Consider the following 24,604-nt stretch of genomic DNA (forward strand, 5'->3'; position numbering starts at 1 on the left):
GCTTTATGCTCTGCACCCTGGTTCTTTTCTCTGGCTCTGGTGTGGCTGCCCCTGCCGCCTCCCCCACCCCCCTTTCTCGTGTCCCTTGGACTTTGATTTCTCCTTTGTTCCATTGGCTCCTCTACTGACACTTCCCAAGAATAAGAGATGCCACACAACCATGGCCCTTTCACACCACACCGATGACCTCAGTCTCTTCCATGCATGACCTCTCACCTAGAAGTTGACAGCTTGATTAATTGAAGAATGTTATGATTTATGAGTATCTTCTCAGCATGATTAACAAGGCAACAGGTGGCACAACCAAACAGCTAGCAAGAACATTTCTTTGAGAGGAGAAAACAATGGAGGATTATATTTAGAAACCATGATTTGCCCAACAGTGGCTGTCAATTTGGTTAAGCCATATATCATTTTGACTATTTTGTCTACCACTGCAGTTAGGATATCTTCACAGAGAAGTTTCTTTTGTGTCTCACTTGTGTCGGCCCAGTCAGACACACAGGAAGATGTCACATCCCAACAATGTGGTTAAGTAAAAAGCTTATCCAGTGTTCTGATTATTAACTCACCACATATTAAGTGCAGGTTTTCCCTTGGCCTATAAAGAGGAAAACCCTAAGAATCCAGCAAAAGAAAGTAGGTTTTATTTATTTTTTAACACGAAGCACTCGTTTTGAAATTGATGTCTTTACTGTATCTACGAATGGCTCTTACTGCATGTGATTACTGATGACAGTGTGTTAAAGCTTGACTCTGCACGGCAACGAGTGTCATTTGGAGAGCAGCATGTAAGAGGAAACGGTGTCAGTCGTGACACAGGGCCACATCCAATTGTCTACCTAAAGCTGTGCGAGTTAACTCACCTGACAGCTTCCTAGATAAGTCTGTCTTGTAGTCAAGACACTTAACTGCGTAATGGAAGTTGGTGGTCCAACTCAGGTGACAAGGGGATGGGGGTGTGGAAGAGGTCATATGAGACCTTCTCATCGACTTAGTCAGTCACAGAGAGGCACTATAGAGTGGGATAGCAGTCTCTTGACACAGTGTCACCAGCACACTGTCCAGCTGAGCGAAGGCGCATGGTAAGATGTGGCCTTTTCTTCTGACATGGATTTGTTCTGACCTCAGCTTCAGGCTTTGACAACTGATGGATGATTGATGGTGCTTTTTCAGCAATGTCAGTTGACAAGCCATGGCACCTTGGAGAAAGCGTTTCTTTGACCCTCAGTGACCTGGCTCTAACTTGTGTTGGACGACAAAAGATGGTCAACTGCAGTTTATGCCTGTTGTCATTCCCATGCCTGGTTATTGTCCAAAAAGTGTTTCCAGATTCAGTTTACTCTTTGCAGTCTTGTACGACTTTGTTTTAAAAGTCCTGCTTGTTGCTATTCAGCTCACCGACTATTATAGTAACACCCAGATCAATGTTTCACTTGTAATGCTAGAAAGACACCTGCCCCATGTGACGCTGCAGCGGCTGAAAGCTACTGGGTAAAGAAATGTTTGAGTGCTGTGTTTACAAAGAATTGCCATCAATGAAAAATTAATTATCTGAGAGTCAGCAAAGGTTAATTTTGGTCAGAAACCTTTCGATCTGGAGGAGCTGACCCCGGCAGTGCTGGTCACCTCACTTGTGCCTAGCCGAGGTGACACATGCAGTGACCTGTGACATGGGCAGTGACAGCAGAGTAAACTGGGCCGTGCTCCCCTGCCTCACCGCGCCTGGAGAGCTTAGAGGGCTCCCAGATGAGAGGAGCAGGTTAAAGCACAGCGCTGCTCCGGTGTCACACGCCCAGCCCGTGATCAGTAGCTCCCTGCTCGACAAACACTCCCCAGTCCTGCCACCCACCTCTGTTGTCTCCTAGAGACAGTGCTGCCCACCGCTGGTTGCCCCATATGTTTGGGCTGCACACAAGGTGGTTTCTCGGATACTGTGGTTGCTAATTATAAATTTAATTTGCATTTTAATTAGAATGGTGGAAAAATTAAAGCCTGCCAGCTGGAGAATTTCAAAACGCTTCCCTCCCTCCTTTTTTTCGTCTCTCCCTCTTCACTCCTAGTTTACACTGAGCGTGACTCTGTCCTGTATTCATTGTATATGAGCACAGCAGTAGCACCTTCTCACTGTGGGACAGTGTGTGTTGTCCGTTCTGAGCTGTTCCTTCTTAGTAGCGTTTACTATGTTTCTCTGTGTGTGGTGGAAACTCCCATATTCACCAACCACATCTTTCCTAATGAAATAATTTATGGCTCATTTGACACCTCACATAATGTGGTTAAGCTCATAAAACTCATTGATATTTTATGGGTATTCTAATCAGGCATTGAATGTCTTCTTCTTCTGTGGTTTGATTAGTAAAACAAGGTCCACATCCCTTTCATGGTGCTCAATTGACACACTTTACACATGCTGGGACGTAAGCGATCTGCATGAGCTGGTAATATCATTCAGTTTTGGTTATTATTTTCCAATCTCCATAATTCGTCCCGTTCCCCATGTTGTTCCCCCATGGTCATTCTCATTCCCTCTCTCACCTCCCACGGGCGTCCTTGCTCAATAATTGTCATTAATTGATTGACAGCTCTGATAGACCCAACTAACCCCAGTTCTGCTCTCATGTCTATGTTTTAAATGAGAGCTTGTACATCCAGTGACCTTGTCTAACCATCAACTGTCAGCGAATGTGAAGCCAATCCAGAGAACGTCTCACCTTAGTAAAGTAGACCGTCCTAAATGATTGTAATTGGTTTGTGAATCTATCTTGCGTTGCACTGCGTTGAGCATGGTAAAAGCTGGTTGAAGTTTAGTTTCAACTCTTTGCATTGAATGTACATCTAAATCATGCATTTGTCATTATATTCCAAGTTACACTAAAATCAGGAAATGTAACCCAAGATTAATGTGCCATTAAAGTGAACTATCCTGGAAACCCATCACAGCAGTTTATGGAAATAAGGATGTAGTTACTTTAAAAAACACAAAGCTTAATTTCTTTGACAGGAATCCAAAAAATAGCAACGCGTCTAGTCATGTGTAGCCAAACTGCTTATTTCCATTAAGGATTTTTCTTGTGTTTTGTTTGCTTTTAAAATAAAGAGCTAAGCGTTTTCTAGCATAAACATTAACAGTTTTTCAGGAGTCAGCTGCACCTTTTTGTGACAGTTGAGCCAATGTTAATATAGGCTCATCATTTCTTTTTCTTTTTCTCTACAATAATCCATGCATGTACTGTGTCCTAGGCACATGTAATGTCTGATATTCTTCCAGGTTGTTTTGGTTTGGGAGGCTGCCAGCCCCAGTTTTGCACCTCTTTGCAGGCCCAGTTTGATGTGGTGTGAATAACATTCAGACATACACACACGCCCTCATTAGCATTCATTCAGGGAAGCAATGCAGGACACCCTCTCTGCTCTGAGGGTGGCATTTGGCAAGGGCCAAATACACCTGGCAAGAAGTCTTACTCCAGCCCATCGTGTTCATCACATTTAGTTTTCCATCATGCACAAACAGTCTTTGTTTTATCCTATATTTTAGGATACAAATTTATATTTCAGGCTGATTACTTGACATGGAGAGAAAACATTTATTTATAGTATACTATAGTGAGCAACAATTGCATCTTAATATTGTCAAATCATCTAAAGCCTTAGACAATACAATTCATATCAAGTCTTTGATGTGATGCAGTGGGGGAAATCTGTGTAAAGCTGTGATTAGACTACTGATTAAATTAAAAGAATGAAAGCACAAGAGAACAGTCCATTCAGTGACCCTCAGAAGTCTGGCATGCAGCAGCTTCTCCCTCTAAGGCATGGATCCATCAGCCATAGTCTGGAGCAACAGTGGCTATCTGAAAAAGGCTTGGCAGGAGGAAGGCAGGCAGGCATTCTCCAGATCTGAATCTGTAGACTGCTGTGTCTGTTACTCTGTATAACAATCCCTCGCCATGTAAGACATATCCATTCTGCTACTTGAACTGTAGCGTTATTGTTCATATATGTTGTAGTGTCGTTGGTGGTAAAACTGCATGTTGATGTTGAGGGGATAGAAGGTCTTTAAATGAGCTCCCACTGGTTTGCAGTGGTAAGCAACTCAGAGTAGCTCTCGCAACTAAAGTTTTAGGAAAAGGAATTAAATAAATGTTTTCAACACGTACAGAAATCTAGTGAATAATATTCCTTTAGCTGGGAGAAAAAAAGTCTTGGCAGATGGTTATTGAAGACCCCTTTTAGATTTATCTTTGTCAATTGTCAAATATTTGAGTGTATGAAGTGGTGTGATGAGGTGCAGAGACAGATATTTGAAGGGATTTTAACTCATTTGAGCAATTACATGCTTAACTGGCCCAAGATAATCTGTCATCCAAAGCTTCTGTCTCGGGCTCTCCCTCTCTTTTCCGATCCTCCACTCTCTCATACCCTCCTACGTGGCACAAGAGAAGCTCAGAATAGTGGGATTTAGAGCACAAAAGCTTACCCTGAATGGAATGAAGGCCTCGGAGAAATTAATTGCTTCTAACAAACAGCATGACTGCTAGCATGTTTTGTGTTCCATTCTTATCAGCCTCCAGATGTAGAGGGGTGGGCGACCGGTCTGAAAAAGGTGACCCTACAAACGAGGGAAGTGGGCTAAAGGAATTTGTACTTATATTATTTGCATGTTATTTAAGGATGGATAACGGCAAATGTATAATGTTCCCAGTGTTGCATTGTATAGGAGCATTAACAAATTACAGGTGATCTGCACAAACTGTTGATATTGTAGATTTAAATGAATATTGCGTAAATAGAAAATGCCTGTGTGTGGCTATATGTTGTCACATAGACAAGAAACAAGGATGTGCTCATTTTTTTTAGCCTAACAAGGTTTAAACCTTTATTTCATCACTGCATCAGGACAAACACATTGTTTAAAGGTTAAATGTTGAAGAATCATCACAGAAATAAAGTATATCTGCAGGTATGAAGGTAATTTCCTTCCGATATCTTAAGCATTGTCGATATCTTAATATCTTTTGTTTTGAAGAGCAGCCACAAACAGCCTGTAATCCATGTTTTTCACCATTTTAATTGAAAAAAAATAATATCTGTAGCAATTAATTAACTGTATAGATTTGGAGAGCATTCAGGGAAGCATTAGCCAAGGCAGTTATGGGATTTACTTTTGTGAGGGTGTGTGGCATATTTGCCCTAGTTCTGTTCTCTACTTGCTCCCACTCCCACATGTCACCACTCTGTCTACCACCACCAGCGTGGCATCTATCATCCACCGCAGACGCCGCGGCACCCCACAAAAGGAGGCTGGAGCATGCACAAAGACATTTGCATTTTTGCATCTCATTATGGTTATAATTGCATGCCAGTGTAAGCAGCTCGCTCTCCATTATCTCACGTAATTTTATCAGTGACGTTTGAAACGTGTGTTTAAATGTCAATTATTGACTACAAAAAAGGAGTGACCTTTTTGGAGTCATCTCTTTCCCCTATCCCCTATTCACTCGTCCCCTCTCTCTCTCCCTGTCCATGGTCTTATCTATTCCTTATGTCTTATTTGGGTCCTCTCACTTTAATGCTAGCTATATGTTGACGAACTAAGCTTATCACATTTTATGACGGCAGTCAGTTGACATGCATGCTGTTAATGATGTTGATATACTCACTGTCATCAGCTTTTCTTAGGATCTCATTAAAACAACAGCTGTAATAAAGAAAGTGTCCGAAACAATGCAACACATCATCGGTGATAAGTAACCAACTTGGTACTAGCTTTACTTGTTTTTGATCATATATGCGGATATTTCAGAAATATAGTGGATCCATTGCTGTCATCCAGTCATAAATAAAGCTGGTCAATTAAAGTGATGGGCATCGTATACGGAATTTATTCATTCAGGTATTTTCTATATACTGTTCTAGAATATCAAACAGCATATTGTATAATGCGATACACAGACAAAATCTAATTTCTATTTCTATTCAGAAAAAATATTTTGTTATAATGACTTAATTCTTGTTATTATAATAGTTTTATTGTAATAGTGAAAAAATAATGAAAATAAAGTACCGCACTGTTGCGTCACACCACAACACTTCAGAAGTTGATGATTGAGAGCATTTGAAAGAACTGATAATGTGTCAATTCCTTTAACAAAGAATAATAGAAAAGGGATTGTCACTTCTCTACAGACATTAATGTACATTGTGTCTTCTTTGCAGCTCTTTTGGGAGAGAGTTCCTTTTCCATTAGAGCCCTTTTGGTTGTGATATTCAGGATGTTGCATTATTACTCCTTGAACAGCATGTTCTGTGATCCGCCTGACCTTCATCCATCAGTGTAATTTCTGCAATCCTGTTATTTTAACAATGGATAAAGTATCACAAAATTGTATCTTATTATATTAAGGAAACGTACTTGTTAAAGTCATAAACCCTTCTTGCTTCAACGATATATACTTTCTAGTAATAATGAGAGAACTTTTCCTTGTAACCAGGTACTCTGAAAGTTTCCTTTTGTGTGTGTCAAAGTTTCTTCTCTCAGTTTCTCACACACGGTATACAGTATAGTTGTGTGGCATTGGTGTACTTCTAGTGCAGAGGCAAGAGTGGCATCAAGGAAGAGAGGAGTTTCATCAATTAATGCACAATAAAATCCATTATTTATTGTTTTAAAAGATGTTGTTTTCCTTGCATACATAATGATAAATAAAGAAAAAATCCAAACTTCAGTTCCATCTAAAATATCTTAAATATATTTTTCAAAAGCTTTTGAAGAATGTAATTGATTTTGTTTTGTCTCCTTCTCTTTAATCTCCTCATTATATGAAAGGCCAGCCTTTGTTTTTCACCTGAAAAATGAATAATAAATGAATAGAGGATCAGCACTCTTCATTACTTATGAATTCTTATTTGAGTTATAATTGATGAATGGAGACATTGAATGTCTTTTATTTTCTCTACATGAGAGAATATGCCACTTATTATAACTACACACTGCACAGAAGTGTTCATACAGTGCAGTATAATATATAGACAAGCTTTATGTATGCTGCATAGAACTGTAGCAGAATGAGCACGCTTATAATGAGCTGCAAACCAGAGGAACACAATCTTTAAGAGTTTATCAAACTACTTGCACCTTCTAATTAAAGGAAGCACAACCCACCAGTATACATTTACATTTGATTTGATCTGGCGCAGAACATCTCCCTATTAGCATCCTCCTCCCCATGAATATGACAGTAATTGCAGTCTCGCTGTGTTCCTGTTGTCCTTCTCTAGTTGAACACATTTAGCAAATTTACCTCGTACTGTAGGTTATTATTGTGCCATACAGTCTGGGGAATCAAATAAATCACTTAGGTTATCTTATTAATTAAGTCCAAATAAATGTGCTAGAGCCAATTTATTCTCTCCAAATACCATGGGATCTCCCACTGCAACTAATGGCATAGTCTGACATTTCATAGTCTTAACAAATAACCTGAAGTAATTCATTTAGATTTTTCCAATTAGAGATAATTTCTTGTGGCTGTAACATAGTATATAAACACAAGAATGTGCATTGTAAGTTGAGCGAAACTGGTGTCAGACTGTTGTTGTCCTACTAAAAAAAACAAATCCTATTAGCAGTCTTAATTATAAATTAAGGCTTTTTAAAGAAATCTTATCTAACATATAAAATATTTTTGCATATATTTTTTTTATAACTGCATCAAAGTATCAGGCACATTTTATAATGAGCTGAATAGTTTCATAGCACACATTTGCATTACTCTGGGAGGATTTGTTACTTTCTTTACTGATCAACACATTAGTAATTTAGCAAGTGTTCTCTCAGCAACAGCCCAAAGCAGGCAATAAGAAGTAGAGCAAGTGTATAACCCAGGCATATGACAGTGCTGAACCTCAGTGCCCCTGCCTTCACCCGCCCCTCAGGCCCTCAGTGGAATAACACTTGATCCATAGCTCTTGAGTCTCTGTCCACGCCTTCCTTTTATGGCCTGTGGGCATGTGAAGACCCCGAGCCAGCCGTGCTTATCTGACCCTAACCTTGGCGTATGGTGACCTTGACCTGCACCTCACCCCTTCCTCATCCTCAGGGCTACATCTGTTCCTTTCCCTGGGACACCCAAGTAGTTAGTGATATTGAAACATCACCTTGGGGCTCCATTTGTTTTCTCTGGAGAGGTCAGTGAGGGTTTGTCATTAGGACTGAACTTGATCCCCCGCTTCCCCATAAATTGGGCCGTCCGTGCGAGGAGTGAGCACACTGTAAATAATGAGCGTATAATGCTGAACATGAAACAGAATCTCAAAACTGACACTCTATACTTTTCCTTTTTATATAATATAGATCCATTTCTTCTCAGTCAAATGTGTTCATGGTACCCGAAAATGTGTTTATGATACAAAAGTAAAACTACGAAACCACAAACAAGAAATGTAGCTTTCTGAGGCAGACAGTGTTTCTTGGGGAAACAGCTGTTTCTGACACAAATGAACAAATGAAACCTTTTTTGATATGAATAGTTAAACAGAAAACATACACACGCGTGCAAGCAGTTATTCTTGTTGTTACTTTTCTCATCAAGTAATTGTAGCCGCCTTGAAATGTAACTATCTAACTACTATGTAATGTATCAGCTGCTCCAATGTACGCTTTATTTCAGGAGTGCTGTCATTCCAACTGATGATATCTCGATCGTGAGGTCCTTTATTATTTTTGCTTAGTGTCTCGGCAGTTCTGTGAATTGGCTGACCTTTGTGTGTGTCTTCCCTTTATTCTCTCTTGCAGAAACAAGTGTCCTTGCTACACAGCTATGCCACGGAAGACGGAGTTGGTATTAATATTAATGAATGTGCACTGACAATGTCAAGTTTTAATGGATAATAAATTAAAGTATTCTCATTGATAATTAACTTTGTGTGGGCAATAAACATCCCACTAGGCAAGATGCCATCTTTGTAAGCAATGATATTTTAATAAATCATAAGCGGGATTGAAAATGGTTTATACTTTCCTGTTGTGCTGATCAAATTCATGCCGAACACCGTAAAAGAAAGATACGCTTGGGAAATTAAGGGGTAGAAAGAAGGCCACATAGCAGTATCGTGTTCGCTAAGTACGAGAACATTAATTTTTTCATCTCTGTCAGTCTCATGGTGTCATATCACACTGGAGTCAAGGGGGAGGCTAAAGGTTACAACTCTGAAACATGGCATTGATCCTAACACCTGACAGCATCTCTCGCTCTGTCTCTTTTTGTTTTTTTTGTAATTATGACTCACGTAATTTGCTATTTTTGTTACTCTTCTTTTCATTGTTATATAGAACCAAGACAACATAACAATAATAACATGATTGTTACCTTAGATGTATTGTATATCCATGGTGTTATCAAAGACGGTAGTTTAGGACAAATTATTCTCTTATCTTATCCTCTCTATTACATCGGCCCAGATGTAAGTCTGAAACCAAAGGTGTTGTCGAGCCTGGTGTGCTCTCCATATCATAAATCAGACCTAACTGACATTTTTTTTTTTAAAGAGAATGAATATCCACCCACTCTCTGTGGAAGGACCACGGTATTTGTATGGTCAATGTGACCTTTCTCCATACCCTCTCAGATTAGGTGTACGACATAGAAAATTGCGCTCTTGCTGCAGTCCATAAATCATAGCGGGCCATTTTTTCCTTTAAAGAGGTATGTAAATACCAGTGTACTCGCTAGGTAAACAACACTAACCCTGATACAAATGGCTTGAAAATTGAAGAAAAGCACCTTATTTTTCAGCTGAAATTGCTTTTGAAACCCAGTCCTGGCACATGGGATGAAGGAGCCATGAAATGATTTGTGCTGGGGGAATAGAAATGGGTTGATGATAACCACACTCGACACAGTTCCTGTGTTGGGGAGTTCTAACAATGATCAAAGATATCATTGTTGCACATTATTTCCCCCCATGCAGACCCCAAATGCATCAGTATCTGAAGTGACATCCACCCCCATGCACTCAGAGTATATTTCGTTTTAGGGGACAAAGGCCCTCCACCACAGTACAGCGAGGGCCGAGCTTAACCAGACAGTCCTGCTGCTGCCATACAAGCCCTCAGAGAACTTGTATTAAACATTGGTTAACATCGTGAAAACATTCAATATGATTCCTTCGCAGTATGTAAAGAGTCAAATGTTTGCATTAAATTCCTATTATATGAATTATTACACTATAATATGATGCAAAAAAAGGGCGAGAGATCTTGTTTCTAAAGAAAATAGAACCCATCTGATGAAAGTTTCACAACTCGGGGAAGGAATTTCAATTCCTAAATTACGATCCACGTCAGAATAACAGGATGCCATTTTGTTCAGCCACTGAAATTCTTTGCCAAAATAAGAGAGACTTTGTTGTGATCTACAACAACAAATTATTCTACAATAGCAATCAGAGTAGACCAGTGAACATATGGTATACAACGGAAATGTTAAGTATTTGGAGTTTCTTTGCAACATTGCTCTGCAATAGAAACGGAAAGTGGAAAATAATGTGTCCTATTTGAGGTTAAACACTAGATTTCTGGGTTTGTAAAAGGGTATTCATCTGGTCAGCGTGTTAACCAAGCATAATGAGCCAGTCTGCATATTTGGCTGTACTGTGGCTGCCTTAAAAGCCAAAAACATGGTCATTGCAGAATGCAGTGTTTGGTAGTTGTAACAGTATAGTTACCATTTCCTTTAAACCTAAGTCTGTTTCCATGGCCTTTTTGGCAACTCATCAACACCTGCAACCCTGCACAGTGAGACTCAAGGAGAGCTGCAGGGCACAACCCATGACAGCCAGAGGGACAGCTAATTCCCAACATCTGGTACAAGCTGGTGCTGTCCGTAGTAACGCCATGATCGTGGTATCGCTGTAGTGGACGCTGCTTGGCAGCTTGTGGCATCAGACTGTTGAAGAATCACCCCCATCGTGTTCTAAGCAGAATGGGCGGAGAGCAAACTGTTTCATTTCAGCACGGTGGACCATTGATGCCTGCAGTAGATCCCCTGTTATCTAATCAAACAGCACTGGTCAGTTATGATGCCAACTCCTAAATCCACAGCCGTCTGTAAAGCCGTGGGGGGAGATTAACCGCTACAGCGCCAATGTCCTACATTCAAAGACTTCCTCTTAAGATCTCTTTTCCTGGAAAGTACAGTTATCCATACAAGCAAACACAGACAGACACACACAGACATACAGCCTAAAGTAAGAGTCCTTCATGCTGTAATGGGGCTATCACAAAGACCACACAGCTTGCATTTTGGAAGAAGACTTGATGCTTTCTAAACCCTCTTTGTCTGAGACCACTAGAATATCTCAAAGAGGCTTGAGCCTCTGCCGTTGTGGAGCATTGGAGAATGTGTTGTTTTGCCATGTAGGTGCTGCCTTGTTTCTAAGATCCCCCACGAGTAGAAGTGAATAAGAACTCACAAAGAAAGGTGGCCCAAGACATTTATCCTTTCTGTCTGACAGTCTGCAGTAGTCCTAATAAGACCCAAGCTTTCTGTCGTTGCCCTGCTATGTGGGCGCACTTCATTATAACCCAAGAAGCAGAAGCTCTCACATAGCCAGCAAAGAGCTCTGGGCACTTTTTTAATATTTATATCACAGTCTGGTGTGGCAGTAATGATATTAGGGAGCTGACGAAATTCTCCACCCAGCTGGACATGTTAATTGAGAAGCCACGATTTAAAGGCAAAGTTCACATTTGTGCAGATGGTGGGACAATGCAAGATGGCAGACCTAGGTCAGTGTCATTTCCAAGCTATACCTTAATGGCAGCAATTTCTTTCCTCTCTCCTTTTTTTTTTCCTCAAGTTTGACACATACTAGTCCCCGAGGTCCATAGCAGTCTTTGGGGCTGGTCCCTGTACCTTAGTGCCCTTGACGGAGGACTATATTTTGCAGTTGATATAATGGCATCATTCTCTTCACTTTCAGGGTTAGTGTGTACATTTGTGCTGCATGCATATGTGTTGATTTGTTGGCTGTATAGGAGAAACAGTATTATATAAAAGTGAAATGGTATTCATTTAAATGGAAGGAAAAAAACATGTTTTTATTTTTCAAAAGTACAAATGGAGTAGGCTTTCTCGCCTTGATATTAATGAGCTCTCAGGGTGAAATACATGAATGAAAAATAAGTTTGATTCAGCTTCTCATTTCTTATCAAAAACTGGTAATTGCTTTAGGTTACTGAACCTGGAGAACTGTACCTGAAAGTTATGGGACATTGTACAAATGTCACACGGTACAGGACATTATTTGACTTCAAAGTGCCGCAGGGCCCACGTGTATCTCCTCCAAACACTTGTCCCCTTACTCAGGGACCTGTCCTTGTATATGCAGAATTGTGTTGTGGTAATGTGGCTGTAAATCAATGGTATGTGTATGATTTCAAATAAAAAACATTTTTACATTTAAAATACATAATTAAGGCTAAATACAATTGTAAAGTTATATTACACCAGTGTAAACAATCAAATGATTACGCTGTGTGCAGGCGTCATTGAAAGTCACACTGCTGGGAAGTCTAACAGATGGGTTTATCCTTAGTGAGATGGATACTCTCGCACCGCACATCTACATCAAATTAGAGTACCCAGAGTGAGTCCTCCCCCCGCTCTGACCATACACCGGAAAGCAGGTGTCTGCTTAATAATTTGGTCAAAGATCAGTGAGTTAAAGGTTGAGGCCAGGGGCAGAGAGGGCCGGGGTCATTCTGGTGGTAGGGAGGTGGTGAGACATGATCTCCTCAAGTCTGGAACAGCCAAACCCCAAGGTCATCCATTAGTGCTCTGGCCCATTGGTGCTGGAAGACCCACAATAAATTTACTGTGCACCCTTAACCCTTTTAATACTCACCATGACCCAGATGAGGAGATCAGCTCCCTTAGGGAGGGGCACATTACATTATTAGCACTGTGCATCCGTTGACAGCTATTATATTCTAACAGTGTATTATGGGTGACTTCATACTGTAAATACTTCAACACGGATACGAGACTAATGTGCATTACAATCATTCTTTTAACATTTTTGTTTAGCTGTAAATTCAGTATATTTTAATCAATGAAATTGCCTGAATAAGTCTCCTTCCCGAGTCACGTTAATAACACTGAGTGAGATTGCATCTTTAATTTAAATTACTGCACGATATTTTAATATCTAGAATCCCTCCCCAGGCCATCTGTGATCAGTTTCAAACATGGAGATGATAGTGTCAGTGTCTGGCCAAATGTTTAGAGAACATCTGAGTTATGACTGATCATTATCTGGTCTTTCAAACAATGAACAACTTATCTACCTTTTTTTTTTTAATGCAATGCATTTTTCTATTCTCACAAGAAAAGGTGAGGCTGCAAAGAAGAAGGAGAATAAAATGTCAACAGTGTCAACCACTCCCTTTAAATAGGACTCTCCTATGATCTCTTGCTACCATGCTCGGTCAAACCTTTCCAGGTGTCAAGACTGGGCGTCAGAAAAAGAAATTAAAGTGACATAGTGTTGACAGGAAGAAAAGACATTCCAGTTTTCACCCCTCTCAGGACAATGAGGGAGCCATCACCTCGGCTCAGACACAGGCACTAATGAATCAAGCAACACCTTAAGTTCTGCAGTGCAGGGGACTTTTGGCCGGGGGCACCCATATAGTGTCATTGATAATGGGATCCTGCATTGGACTGCTGTTGATTTGATGTCTACCGCAACCTCTCCCATGGCCTGCCATTTTGACACAGCTTAATTTTGCCCCTTGCTCATAAAGACATCCTGTTAGATGGTGTTGCACAAGTGTTAGGTCTTCATCTTTCCCGGTTATGTCTCCCCTCCCAGAGCCTGAAGACCTGCAGTGTTTTATTAAGGAAAGACTGCGTCGTTAAATCTATTTTACCCACAAGGCACATGTGTAATAATGCAGGTGTGGGAGGCAGCAGTGTGTTTAAATAAGGTGAAGTTCTTTTGAGTTTAGTGTATGGAAGTACAGCGATGGAAAGGGTACTTGAATACTTTACTGAAGTAAAAGTACTGTTAATTGTGTAAAGATGTACTTCAATTACAAAAAAAAAAAAAGTAGATCAGTTAAAATGTACTAAAGGTGGGGTTTTATACAAAATGTTATATGGTATATATTATAGAACAAATGCACTTTAGTCAACGTCTGTCCAGTGGAACAACATCACTGAGCCCTGATTATTTTTCTGTCTAAACCTGCATTATGTGCCTTTTGCACCACAAAGTCCTCCCAAATCTGCCCTTAGGTTCAACTTCTCATTCATTCCCAATGTATAATACGACCACTCCAGCGCTCTGTCCCACTGTGCTCCTCGTTTTTTTAAATGTTGAGCTAATTAGGCGCTCGGCTGTCACAACTGTGTCAAAGATTGTCAAAACAGTTCTTAAAAGTCGTGCACACCTCATTTACGGTAAAGCTTGCCGGAGGGTCCACCATGAGCACTCTAGCATTTAGCCAGAACAAGCAGGCACCTGTTGGTCACGTAATATTGTGGGGGTGTTCGATATAGATCGCTTTTCTTACTTTCTAATTTTTTTTTTACTTATGTCTTATATACCTATACAATAATGCTAACCTTAACCATAACCCATAATGATGTCCTCCTTAATAAATTAAACATTTTCCGCCCAAACACACCGCTCGCACCCATCGCACTCTGTCAGTGACGAAACACATTCAACATGTGTCTTTAACAGAAGTGTCACCTTTCTGCACTTTCTTTTGTTTTCACACAGTTTATCATGACGTTCGTGCGACTTTTGTTTTTACTCTTTAACGGATGCGACTTGATATGCAGTCAAATAAAAAATACTTTGGCAAAAGTAAAGTTACTTTATTCATCAACAAGTAAAGTACACAAAAAACACTTTTTTACAGTAACAAGAGAACGTTTGTTAATCCCACCCCTTGAAATACAAGTATAACAAGAGGCAAAATGATTTACTATATACAGTTCTGGGGTCAATATTTGGTACATACAGAGTTATCTTCTAATCCACAACTTCATCTTCAGTATTGTTAGAAAAATGTTGGTCATCCAAAATGCTCTTAAACACAATATTTGAATAATTTGAGAAACTTGTTGAGCTCTGGCTTCTCACTTGCATTCATGCTAGCTGGTTTATCCTGTACGCTAATGCTGTTAGCTAACCTGCTAAGCGTTGGTGTAGTTAATGTAACAGCCAACAACTGGCACACTGCCAAGGGTGGAACTTCTGTGTAATGATTGTCTGCATGTTCCACGATGTCGACTGTAATTAGACTGTTTTACACTAATAGTGCGTGTAGTATTAATTGTCTACTGAAAAAACTTCCTATACTAAAGGGTTTGTAATGAATACAGATTATTTATTTGCAGGCAATAATGTAAATAATTAGCAAGAAGTGGTAATAGAGGTATGGGTGGGGGGGATTGTTTGAACCTTGATGAACATAAATAATAATTAGACATATTTATTTTTAGAGGTAATAGAAAACCACTATAGTATAATTGTTACTAGTATACTATAATAATGTTGTGTTTACAGTAGTTAATGCTTTTTCTTAGATTAAGTGTTATACTCATATACTGTGCATGAGCAGCATTATACTACAAGAGATAATTGTCACTGGATAAAAAAAAAAGTCTTGATGACTTTCTCAGTGTTGACAGATTTTCTGTATGTCCACCCTTCCTTACGTGTCTCCACTTCTCCGTCTTAAGCTGTCTTTCGTTTCCCCCCGAACAGACACACACCATGCACCCCCAACATCCTCCTGCGTTAAAGGCTGGTGGCTCCATTGTGTGACCTGTTCTCACACTGTTCCATCTCCACATCACGCAGCCAGCCTTTCACAGCAGCAATTCAGCAGCAACAATCACACACTCACGCCTCAAAAAAAGACCTCTTGCTCCCTTTGCCAACCAATTAAGAGCCATCTGGGCTTGGATGCAGTAGGAAAAAAGCTATTATTAAATCATAACTGTTTTCATATTTCACGATATGTCTTTGATGTGTACACGTAAATGTTTAAAACAAATGAAGCTCTGTTTCCATGATATGTCTTTGCTTCCTTAAACGTAAATGATCCTTAAGCAGAGACGGTGTGCTTATCAATATTTTGTTAATTTGCACAGAGCCGGTGGAGGGCACAACACAGTTTAAAAACATGACAGAGCCAGTCATTGCTTTTGAAGCTGCCATGCAAGTGTGTGATTCCTGATGAACTTGAGGTCATAGATTCCCAGTGGCTGCGTAGGGCAGGGAATGGAGAGCAGCAGGGTTCAAGCCTTGGGTCATTGGAGCTTCAGAAGTGGCCAGCCAGCTTTGTCCCAGGAGGGATGATGGTGACGGATTCACTGGTGTTTTCTCAAGGTCCACTGAACCCTACAGCAAAGACTCCAACTTAGAGCCTGCAGAAAGAGGGAGCACTCCTCTCATCTCCAGTTCACAGAACTCCAAAAGAGAGGCCGTCTGGACGGGCTCCAGGATGCCTCGAGATACACGAAATCCAGTCGTAACCTCACGGTGGCACTGCCAAACCTCATTTCAATCTTTTGCTCCATGTATAATCTGCAATACACGTTTGGCCTCTGACATGCACCGTAATGGTTCATTTCCCCATTGTAGGGAAGCGTTGAACCACTGTGTTATCAAGTAGGCTTTATAAGGCAAAAAGATATGAATAGAAACTTCACCCTGTCTTTTTTCTTTATAATCTAACTAAGTTAAAAGGCTTACATACCCCTAATCAAAATGGCAAGCCCACTGGCATGGTATGTCCCAGCTGTGGCCCTGGCGCAGCGTTTCCCTTCTCCTCGTACATTGTTCTGGGCACCACATCCAAGAGCTCTTGCTGTGTTATGTACTTAACTGAGTTCAGAGTTGTCATTATCTGGGTCTTGTTGGCACTAAGGCCTCCTCTGATGATAGGACTCCCTTTCAGACCTTCAGCTTTTAGCACTCACTACGAGCTAACCTCTGTGAAGACCAGGCAATCGACCACCTGCAAATCTAGCCCAGGGCTGGGACTGTGTTTAAAGGAGTATGCTTTATGACATCCTGTCACATGTGTGCTGTTTGCCCTGACCTGGTGTGAGTTTAGCACAGATGCTCCAAGATTTACCTCTGATCTTTTTTTTTTTTTTGGTTGCGGGGGATTAGTAAAGTTTATGTGTACCGACAGGAGACTTATGTTCAGTTGTTAATTAGGTGGCCCAAAACGACTGCAGGCCAGAGCCCTGAGTAGAGTGCCTGGATTCCAGCTCAATAGCAAACTCAGAATACATACTGCAGGTGTTTTTTATTCTGTGGTATTTTCTATCGTATCACAATTTGAAAGCTTGTACAACATTGGTACATATTAAGAAATTGATCATTTTGCGACGGATTGAGGTAAAAAAAACAGTGAAAGAAACAGTGTATGTGGAGGTTTTTATTTCTTGATCTAAGCACTGCTGTCTCCATTCTAGCAACACTTCCTCATTCATCTCAGCCCCATGGTGTTACTCTGTTGGGAATTATTTTTCAGAATATACTGCTTTTTGAAAAGATATATCTCCCCCATGCCTCTCTTGTTCTCTCATTCTCTTGCGCTCCCTCTCCATTTCTCTCTGTGTCTTACTCACACATACACATACACGGCAACATGCACACAACCAGACGTGCAACACCCCTCTTAAAACCAGTTCTCATCCCAATAGCAATTTTGTCAGAAGTTGACAATGTCTTGATTTAGTTGTCTGGCTGTTCTGGCCAGTTTTCCCTGCTGCGCTAATGTGAACAGGACATCCTGCTGGGCTCCAAAGAATACCACTTCACGGCAGCCGCATAGCTGGCAGCTTTTATTTATGGCGCTACCGAAATGAATGGGTATTAGTGTCCAAACATTTCACCATGCTCCTGCAGCCACACACAAAAGCCACTGATTTCCAGCAAATCTGCACTTATTTTATTCAAGAAGACTAAAGCTAGGGAGAGGGAGAAAGAGAGACAGCCAGAGAGGGAGGGGGGGGGACAAAACATTTATAATGACTTAAAAGACCTCAAAAGAAGAATGGGAATTGCGTTTGAAAAGGATTTACCAGACAGAAATCAGAAAGAAAAAAATGGCCCCTCCATTTCACTGCATTTGAGTTGAAAATGGACAATATCTATATCCCTGAAATGACTCAACTTAAGTGCTTATATTCACAAAAACTGCACTTCCTTCACAATCACCCAGTTTTCAGTGGCTCTTTTATACCTGGCAGTACAAAGCATTGTGTTTTACAGGACTGTACCAGGAAGGAAAAAGTAATTTTATCATGCTAAAATTGTCGATTTAAAGTGTCTTCAAAAATCACTCTTGCTGCTATTTTGCAATCCAGGCTGCCTACTGTCTTGTTAACCTATGAATTTTAAGTGGCCAGTTCCCATTAGATACCAGTAGCACTGCTGACTCCTCTTGGCTTTTCTGTAGGGAGCAGGCTGAGGCAGAGTGCTCTCCTGGCCCGGCGCTGCTCTTTGCCTGGTTTCTGTGTCCAGGACCTCATCAGTACAGAGTCCGCCTGTCCTCGTGTCCCCGCCACTCACCTCCCTACTCTTCATCTGTCATTCCTGCCCTTCTGCAAACACACTCCACTGACATTTTGAAAAACTCTGGCATTCACCGTCAATATGGATTTTTGTTGATTATAGCTTTCTGTCTGTGAAGATTGCCCGTATTATTGACTTAGCAATCCCATGACTATTTGCACAGCTCTTTCTTCCTCTTTGCATCTCGGTGAAGTCCAGCAATAATATTCTTCCTGGTTTCTCATAACCTCTTTTCATTATCCTTTCTTATTTCATATTTTTCTTTTTTTCCATATATTTTACTAATCCCCTCTGGCCACGACCCTCTCTTTATGCCACCAGAGATCAGAGTTTCCGCAAAGCTTCGGTCACTGATGTCATTAAGATTGGGATCTGATACACTAGATGTCCATTGGTTAAATGCCCCTGGCCTGAACTCCCTTTTGTCCCCTAATTCCAAGCGGCAGCTCTGTTTCACTTGCTGCATAATAGCCCACAGGTTAAAGTTCTGCTGCTTTTGCTTTGAATTTACATCTTTCACAGGCTCCAGTCTCTTGTTCTGAGCTGGCGTTTTCTTTTTTTTTCTTGCTTTCATTTCTATCGAGTCTCAGTGCCTGCAGGCAGCACGGCTGTTTGTGCTGTAGCTTTTCTGACAATCTCCCACATCCAGGCATCTTTTGGAGGGTCAGAGGAGAGCAACTTGACTTAACAGGTCAACGTAAGTGGGCTCCGCCCTTCTCCAGAGGGGAAGCTATGGAGCCCTCCATTAGGAGCTGACCTCCACGTTGGACTGGTCTGGCCCCAGCCAGGGTATCACATGGCTCTGCCTGAGACAGGCTGCTCATTAAAGCCCGCTGCCCATAGCTGCAGGATTAGGCCTTTTCATGGTTTATCCTCTACTCTGACAACTGACAATGGGCGAGGATAGCTGCTTCAAATGGAGTGTGCATATGAATCATGGAATTATAATTGCTCTTTCATGATGAGAATATTGGAAAATCTATCCACATGCACAATGCAAAGAATTAATTGGGGTCTGTTTTCAAGGGCACATTGCTACAATATACAAGCCCAAGAAAACGGGAAGGGTGGTAATGAGGCATTTTCAATACAGCACAGCATCTTTTTCACAGCACCTGTACACAGACCGCTGTTTGCACACATACACACACACACACACACTCCGATATCTTCTGCCTGTAACCTTTACCCACCATGATACTTTTACTCAAAGTTTCACTGCACTTAATACACAATGGTGTGCCCTGTTTACTTGTGTTGTGATGTTTTCAAAGAGCAACCCCATTAACGGTGGTGGCCCGTTCCTCACGACCCAGTGGTATCTTCCTAAGGGTGTGCGGGTTACGGAGGACCGTAGCTTGGGTGCAGAATAGTGAAACTAAGATGACACTACCTCTTGAGCTGTGTGGGAGGGAGAAAGCTGGTGATAGCGAGACCCCAAGCCCCAGTCATGCTTCCTATTTACACCACTACTCTATGTTTTCATTATTCATATTTCATGTGGTGTCATGGCATGACAAGAGTTATTTCCCTTCATGGTGGAGGGCAGGTTACAGCTGACTCTTAGGTCACAGGGCTCGCAACAAGTTGGGGCGCGGGGGGGGGGGGCTTTTCTGGCTTCAAGGCATCAAAACAACATGCACAAATAGAAAAGAAAATCTCCCCTGAAACGTAATGCCCAATCCTCTGTAGTTATTCTGAACATTTTTCTGAGCTTTTTACATAAATCTGATAACCTCCAGTATAATAAAAACCTAAAAGTTTAAATTGTCACTTTTAAATCATTACTTATAACTGTGCAATGAAATAAATGAAAAATCTTTACCTAATTAAAAGTGTGAACAACATGGTCATTAACATATGTGGTGACGCTTTTTCACACTCATCTGTAATAAGCACACTGTGATAAGGTCAATGTATATTTAAAAGGTGTTAATGAACTGCTTGTTTAATACTCTTTTCTATTTCAAATTATTCCCCTATCAATAACAACCTGTCATTTCAGTTTTGAAAAGCATGTGGTTAAATATTTGTTTGCGTTTAAAAAAAAAGAAGAAAAAGAAAAGTGTAGCTGTTTCCGGTTTGAAGTGGCAGCTGAGAGATCTTTCAATGAAAAGTAACATTTTTGGGAAATATATAGTTTGTCGATAATTTTGAACTCATACAACTTTTAAGCAGGTCTCACAAAATGTATAAAGAAATCAATCATATTCCTGGATTTAATGTTATAGTAGTATAAGACGAGCCAACACGCACAGGTAAACAGGACGAAAGGTATAGGACATTGATTTAGTTTGCAACAACAAACAGTTTGTAAGCAACAGAGACATTCTTTTGGAGAGCTGTCAAAAACAGAGAGGCCAGAGAAAAGAAGAACTGAAAGTCTGTTAGCAACGCAATTAAACTCTGGTAATGAGGTCAGACATCAGATCCAGTGCAAGTGATATCATTACACAGGCTGAACGGATGGGCCGCTCCAGCTGCCATGCTCTTGCTGTGGGATTAGACTCACTGTCCTGAGGGCTGCACTTTTACTAGGCTGACCCCTGCTTGCCACTGGGGCACCAGCCACCCCCTGGGCTCCTGGGCACCAACAGGACTGCGGAGAAGTGAACTGTGCTGCCACGTGGAATGACAGGACTCACCACTCCATTAGGAAGCACAGAGACAGGCAGGCACCAGCACACAATCCACCCTGTGTTGCCAAGTACGAATTACTGGGTTCCTCTATTTCAGTCAGCTCATTTGTAAAAACCAACGAACAATGACAAGGTGATAAAAGGGCATTGTATCAGTGATTAGAGTGCTGCGTTTGAACCTGTTGATGGTTAAGATATGGCTTGCAAATAAAACACAACTTCATGCAGTTTTTTATGGAGAAGGATTCCTTCCTGTGTAGTTAAAGTTGTGGTACATACTTACAAACAAGATTGAAATAATGAAACGTAAAGTCTAAGCAGTCTAATTTTCTTTCCTCATTGTCTGAAGCCTCGTTTGCAAAGTCCCTAGCAGGAGTCGGCTTAATTTGTCTTTTCTTATTTGGCCTGCTTGTGTGTTTTGTGCTGTTCTCTTTTTGTCTCCCATGATTACTTTGAGGATATCGTTATGACATTCAGCAGCAACAATAATTCTTCTGTTCTAATTCATATCAATTAGTAGGGGACGGTAATTTAAACTGACAGCACAGTGTATCTTGAAAGGCTTGCGAGGATGTTGTGGCGGCAGCATCACTGTGCAGCCAAAAGCCACCCTCCTTTCCCCTTTCTTCCCCCTTTCTGTCTTTCAGTCCACAACAAGGGGCTCCAAGCAAAGAGGACAATACAAGTCGGAGCCAGTACTTTGATAATTAGTTATTGATTGAGAACAATGGCATGGCGTACACTGTCGTATTAGCTAGACGCCAGTAGGTCGCGACACCAAGAGCAGCCATCAAGAAACGAGGGCCAAAACATGCCTGACTCCCCTAATAAGATATTCCTTCATGTTTTTCTCTTTCATTTCCCTCTTCTTTTTCCTTCCTCAGGCATGTTAGTGTTCGGGCTACATGGGGTCAAAAGTATTAATGCTTGTGCACAAACGAGCGTCTGATGAAGGAGAATTTAATTAGAGAATGCCCACTCAAGCTTCTCATACCACATTGCCCTGTTTTTCTTTATTTCTTCTTCTAAGACAAGTGTCCAAAAAAAAAAAAAAAAAACCTGCATTTAAAAACATTGTGAATTTTATGGCACTGCTAGCATTGTTTTCATAACATACAGAAATAGTGGCTGCCAAATGAGACACATAAAAATATTGTGAAGCAGTGTTACTATCAAAGACAACCTATTCATGAAGCGTATGTCTGTATAAATTATATTTCATGGCAAGAGTCCGTTGAATTAGTACAATCTTGGCCAGCATTTAAATAGAAAAATCAAACACTATCCGGCTATTATTTTACACAAGTGAGTGAACTCAACCGTGCGTATCGCATTCTCACTGACGGTGGTGCAGAGTGAAAAAGCGGATGCATTTCCCCACACATACTGACGCTTACATGTCAGAGTTGGTGAAAGTTTGTTTACATATAATAGAATATCCTCAAGTAATTGGTAAGTCTCCTCGCTAAAGAGAGAGATATGTCAGGTTTGGCATCAATGTGAAAGAAGCTTCCTAAGTCACTTCACCTGAACCATGGCCTGTAAAGATGCACCTGGCATTATACAGACAGGGCAGGAGCATCAACTGAACAATGCAGGACTGTCAGGACTGACAGCAGGGCACGGCTCTACCATCACTGCTCTGACAGGGAGGGCCTCAGAGGGTAAACTGCTTTGCTGGAACTAATTAAACAGATGAAGTTATGACATGAATATGCAGATGTTGTTTACATTTTACCATATGGTATTATTTCAGGTAATAACGCACAGGAGAGCCTTCCCACTCATTAATGCGAAGGGATGGAGTGAAAACACTGTCTATCAGGAGACACTCGGAGCGTGTTCGAGAAATACGATCAGACTGACACTCGGGTGTTGAAATCTATTTCAAGCCACTCAATTAGCATACATGTTGATAGCTATTACAGCTTGATTTGAATTATTAGCATACTGGATGTTGGACAGGCTATTCCTTATTGAAGGTAGAATTTATTCTTCAAATCTACCTAAATGTGTTAGATTTCTTTTTAATTTAAAGTGTAAAATTAATTATCACAACATTAGCAGTGTCTTCTTAACAAGTATGACAATATTTTACTCTCTAACTAATCCACGGCTTCCTATTGGCATTTAAATTCAATAGAGTTACTCATGCAGTTAAATCACTTTACAGAGCTGCTGTATGTCTGTGGGTTCCTGCTCAGAGATGCCTCAGTACACCTGTCATAAAGCCAGATTAATTCTCAATGTACAGTCCGTATTTAACTCAACTTCTCTATTTTTTCTTCTTCTTCTGTTTCTGCAAGGTGTTAAAAGTAGCAGAAGTGCCTGAGTTCTTTTTCCCCAGTTTTGTGTGCAGACTTACCATTCCCCCGGAGCGGGTGCTGAGAGGTTAAGAGGGAAAGGGCCGATGGAGTCGCGTTTAGTAAGAAGTGTGGGATCACGGGGGCCAGCTGGTGGGGTGATGGGGAGCGTAATTGTGCCCGCTGTGTGGATAGGGTGGGGGGGGTGAAAGGATGGGGTGAGAAGCCCTGGAAAAAAGGGAGGGAGGGGACACCTCAATTACCTGTGCTCCCTCTGACCCCTCTCTCCCTCTGTCTCTCCACAGACAGACGCACTGTCTGAGAGGCGGGGCGCGTTTCCACAGGCAGATGCACATCCCCCTCCTTTGTTCAAGATAGCGTTCGCTCCTTTTCCTGAGCTGCAGAAACTTAATTGCAACAATCTCCTCTCTAATGTGTTTCTCCTTTTTATTTGTCGCTGTCAAAAAAAATTGAATTGTCTCTTTTTACAATAAATAAATAAATCAAAGCGTTTTTCAGTTTTTTTTATTTATGTTTGATCACGGAACTTGGTCAGGCGATATTAGATTAAAGATGTACGACAAAATAAAAAGCACATTTACCTGAACTGAGCAGTTCTCTCAAACATATTCAGCAGGTTACATGCAGCTGTCATAGTTTATTTTGGAGCTCCTGCTTGGGCTAATACAGAAAGTGACAGAGACTGGTGTAAAATCAATACTTCACAGGAGTGTGATGTCTTAATAAACTCTCTGTGTTGTTCAGACAGGAAAGCTAGACATGTACGAGAAGGACTACAGCGCAGGCCATTGTGAAGCTGTCAAGTCTAGCCCTCAAAAGCAGATGAAGCTGTCAGATTATTAATATATTTATACTGACAGGCCCCAAGTCCACCCCAAAACCCTCCCCTCTTTCAATGTCTCTCAAAAAATATGCTCAGCTTCAAAGACAGAGGCCACAGGGTTGGATGCAAGGTCAAAGGCCAAATACATTTTGAAAGCAAATTCTCTTCCTTTTGCAACCTGTTTTTATTGCTGTCGCTCCCCT

At 41.0% G+C, this 24,604-nt stretch overlaps 1 long non-coding RNA gene across 6 annotated transcripts in view; it reads left to right on the forward strand.

Moving 5' to 3' along the window:
- The window catches only part of LOC115010241 (uncharacterized), a 107,896-nt gene that overhangs the window by 37,302 nt on the left and 45,990 nt on the right, over positions 1–24,604 (forward strand). Inside the window, exon 4 of one of the 6 annotated variants that reach the window (XR_003832432.1) lies at positions 23,863–24,065. The exons of 4 other annotated variants lie outside the window; for them this stretch is intronic. This is a non-coding gene — a long non-coding RNA (uncharacterized LOC115010241). Of the gene's footprint in view, positions 1–8,797; positions 8,995–23,862; positions 24,066–24,604 lie in introns of those variants that run through there. One more of the 6 variants, XR_003832437.1, reaches the window with a different exon arrangement.

This window comes from Cottoperca gobio, chromosome 6, assembly GCF_900634415.1.
Source record: "Cottoperca gobio chromosome 6, fCotGob3.1, whole genome shotgun sequence".
Classification (NCBI taxonomy): Eukaryota; Metazoa; Chordata; class Actinopteri; order Perciformes; family Bovichtidae; genus Cottoperca; species Cottoperca gobio.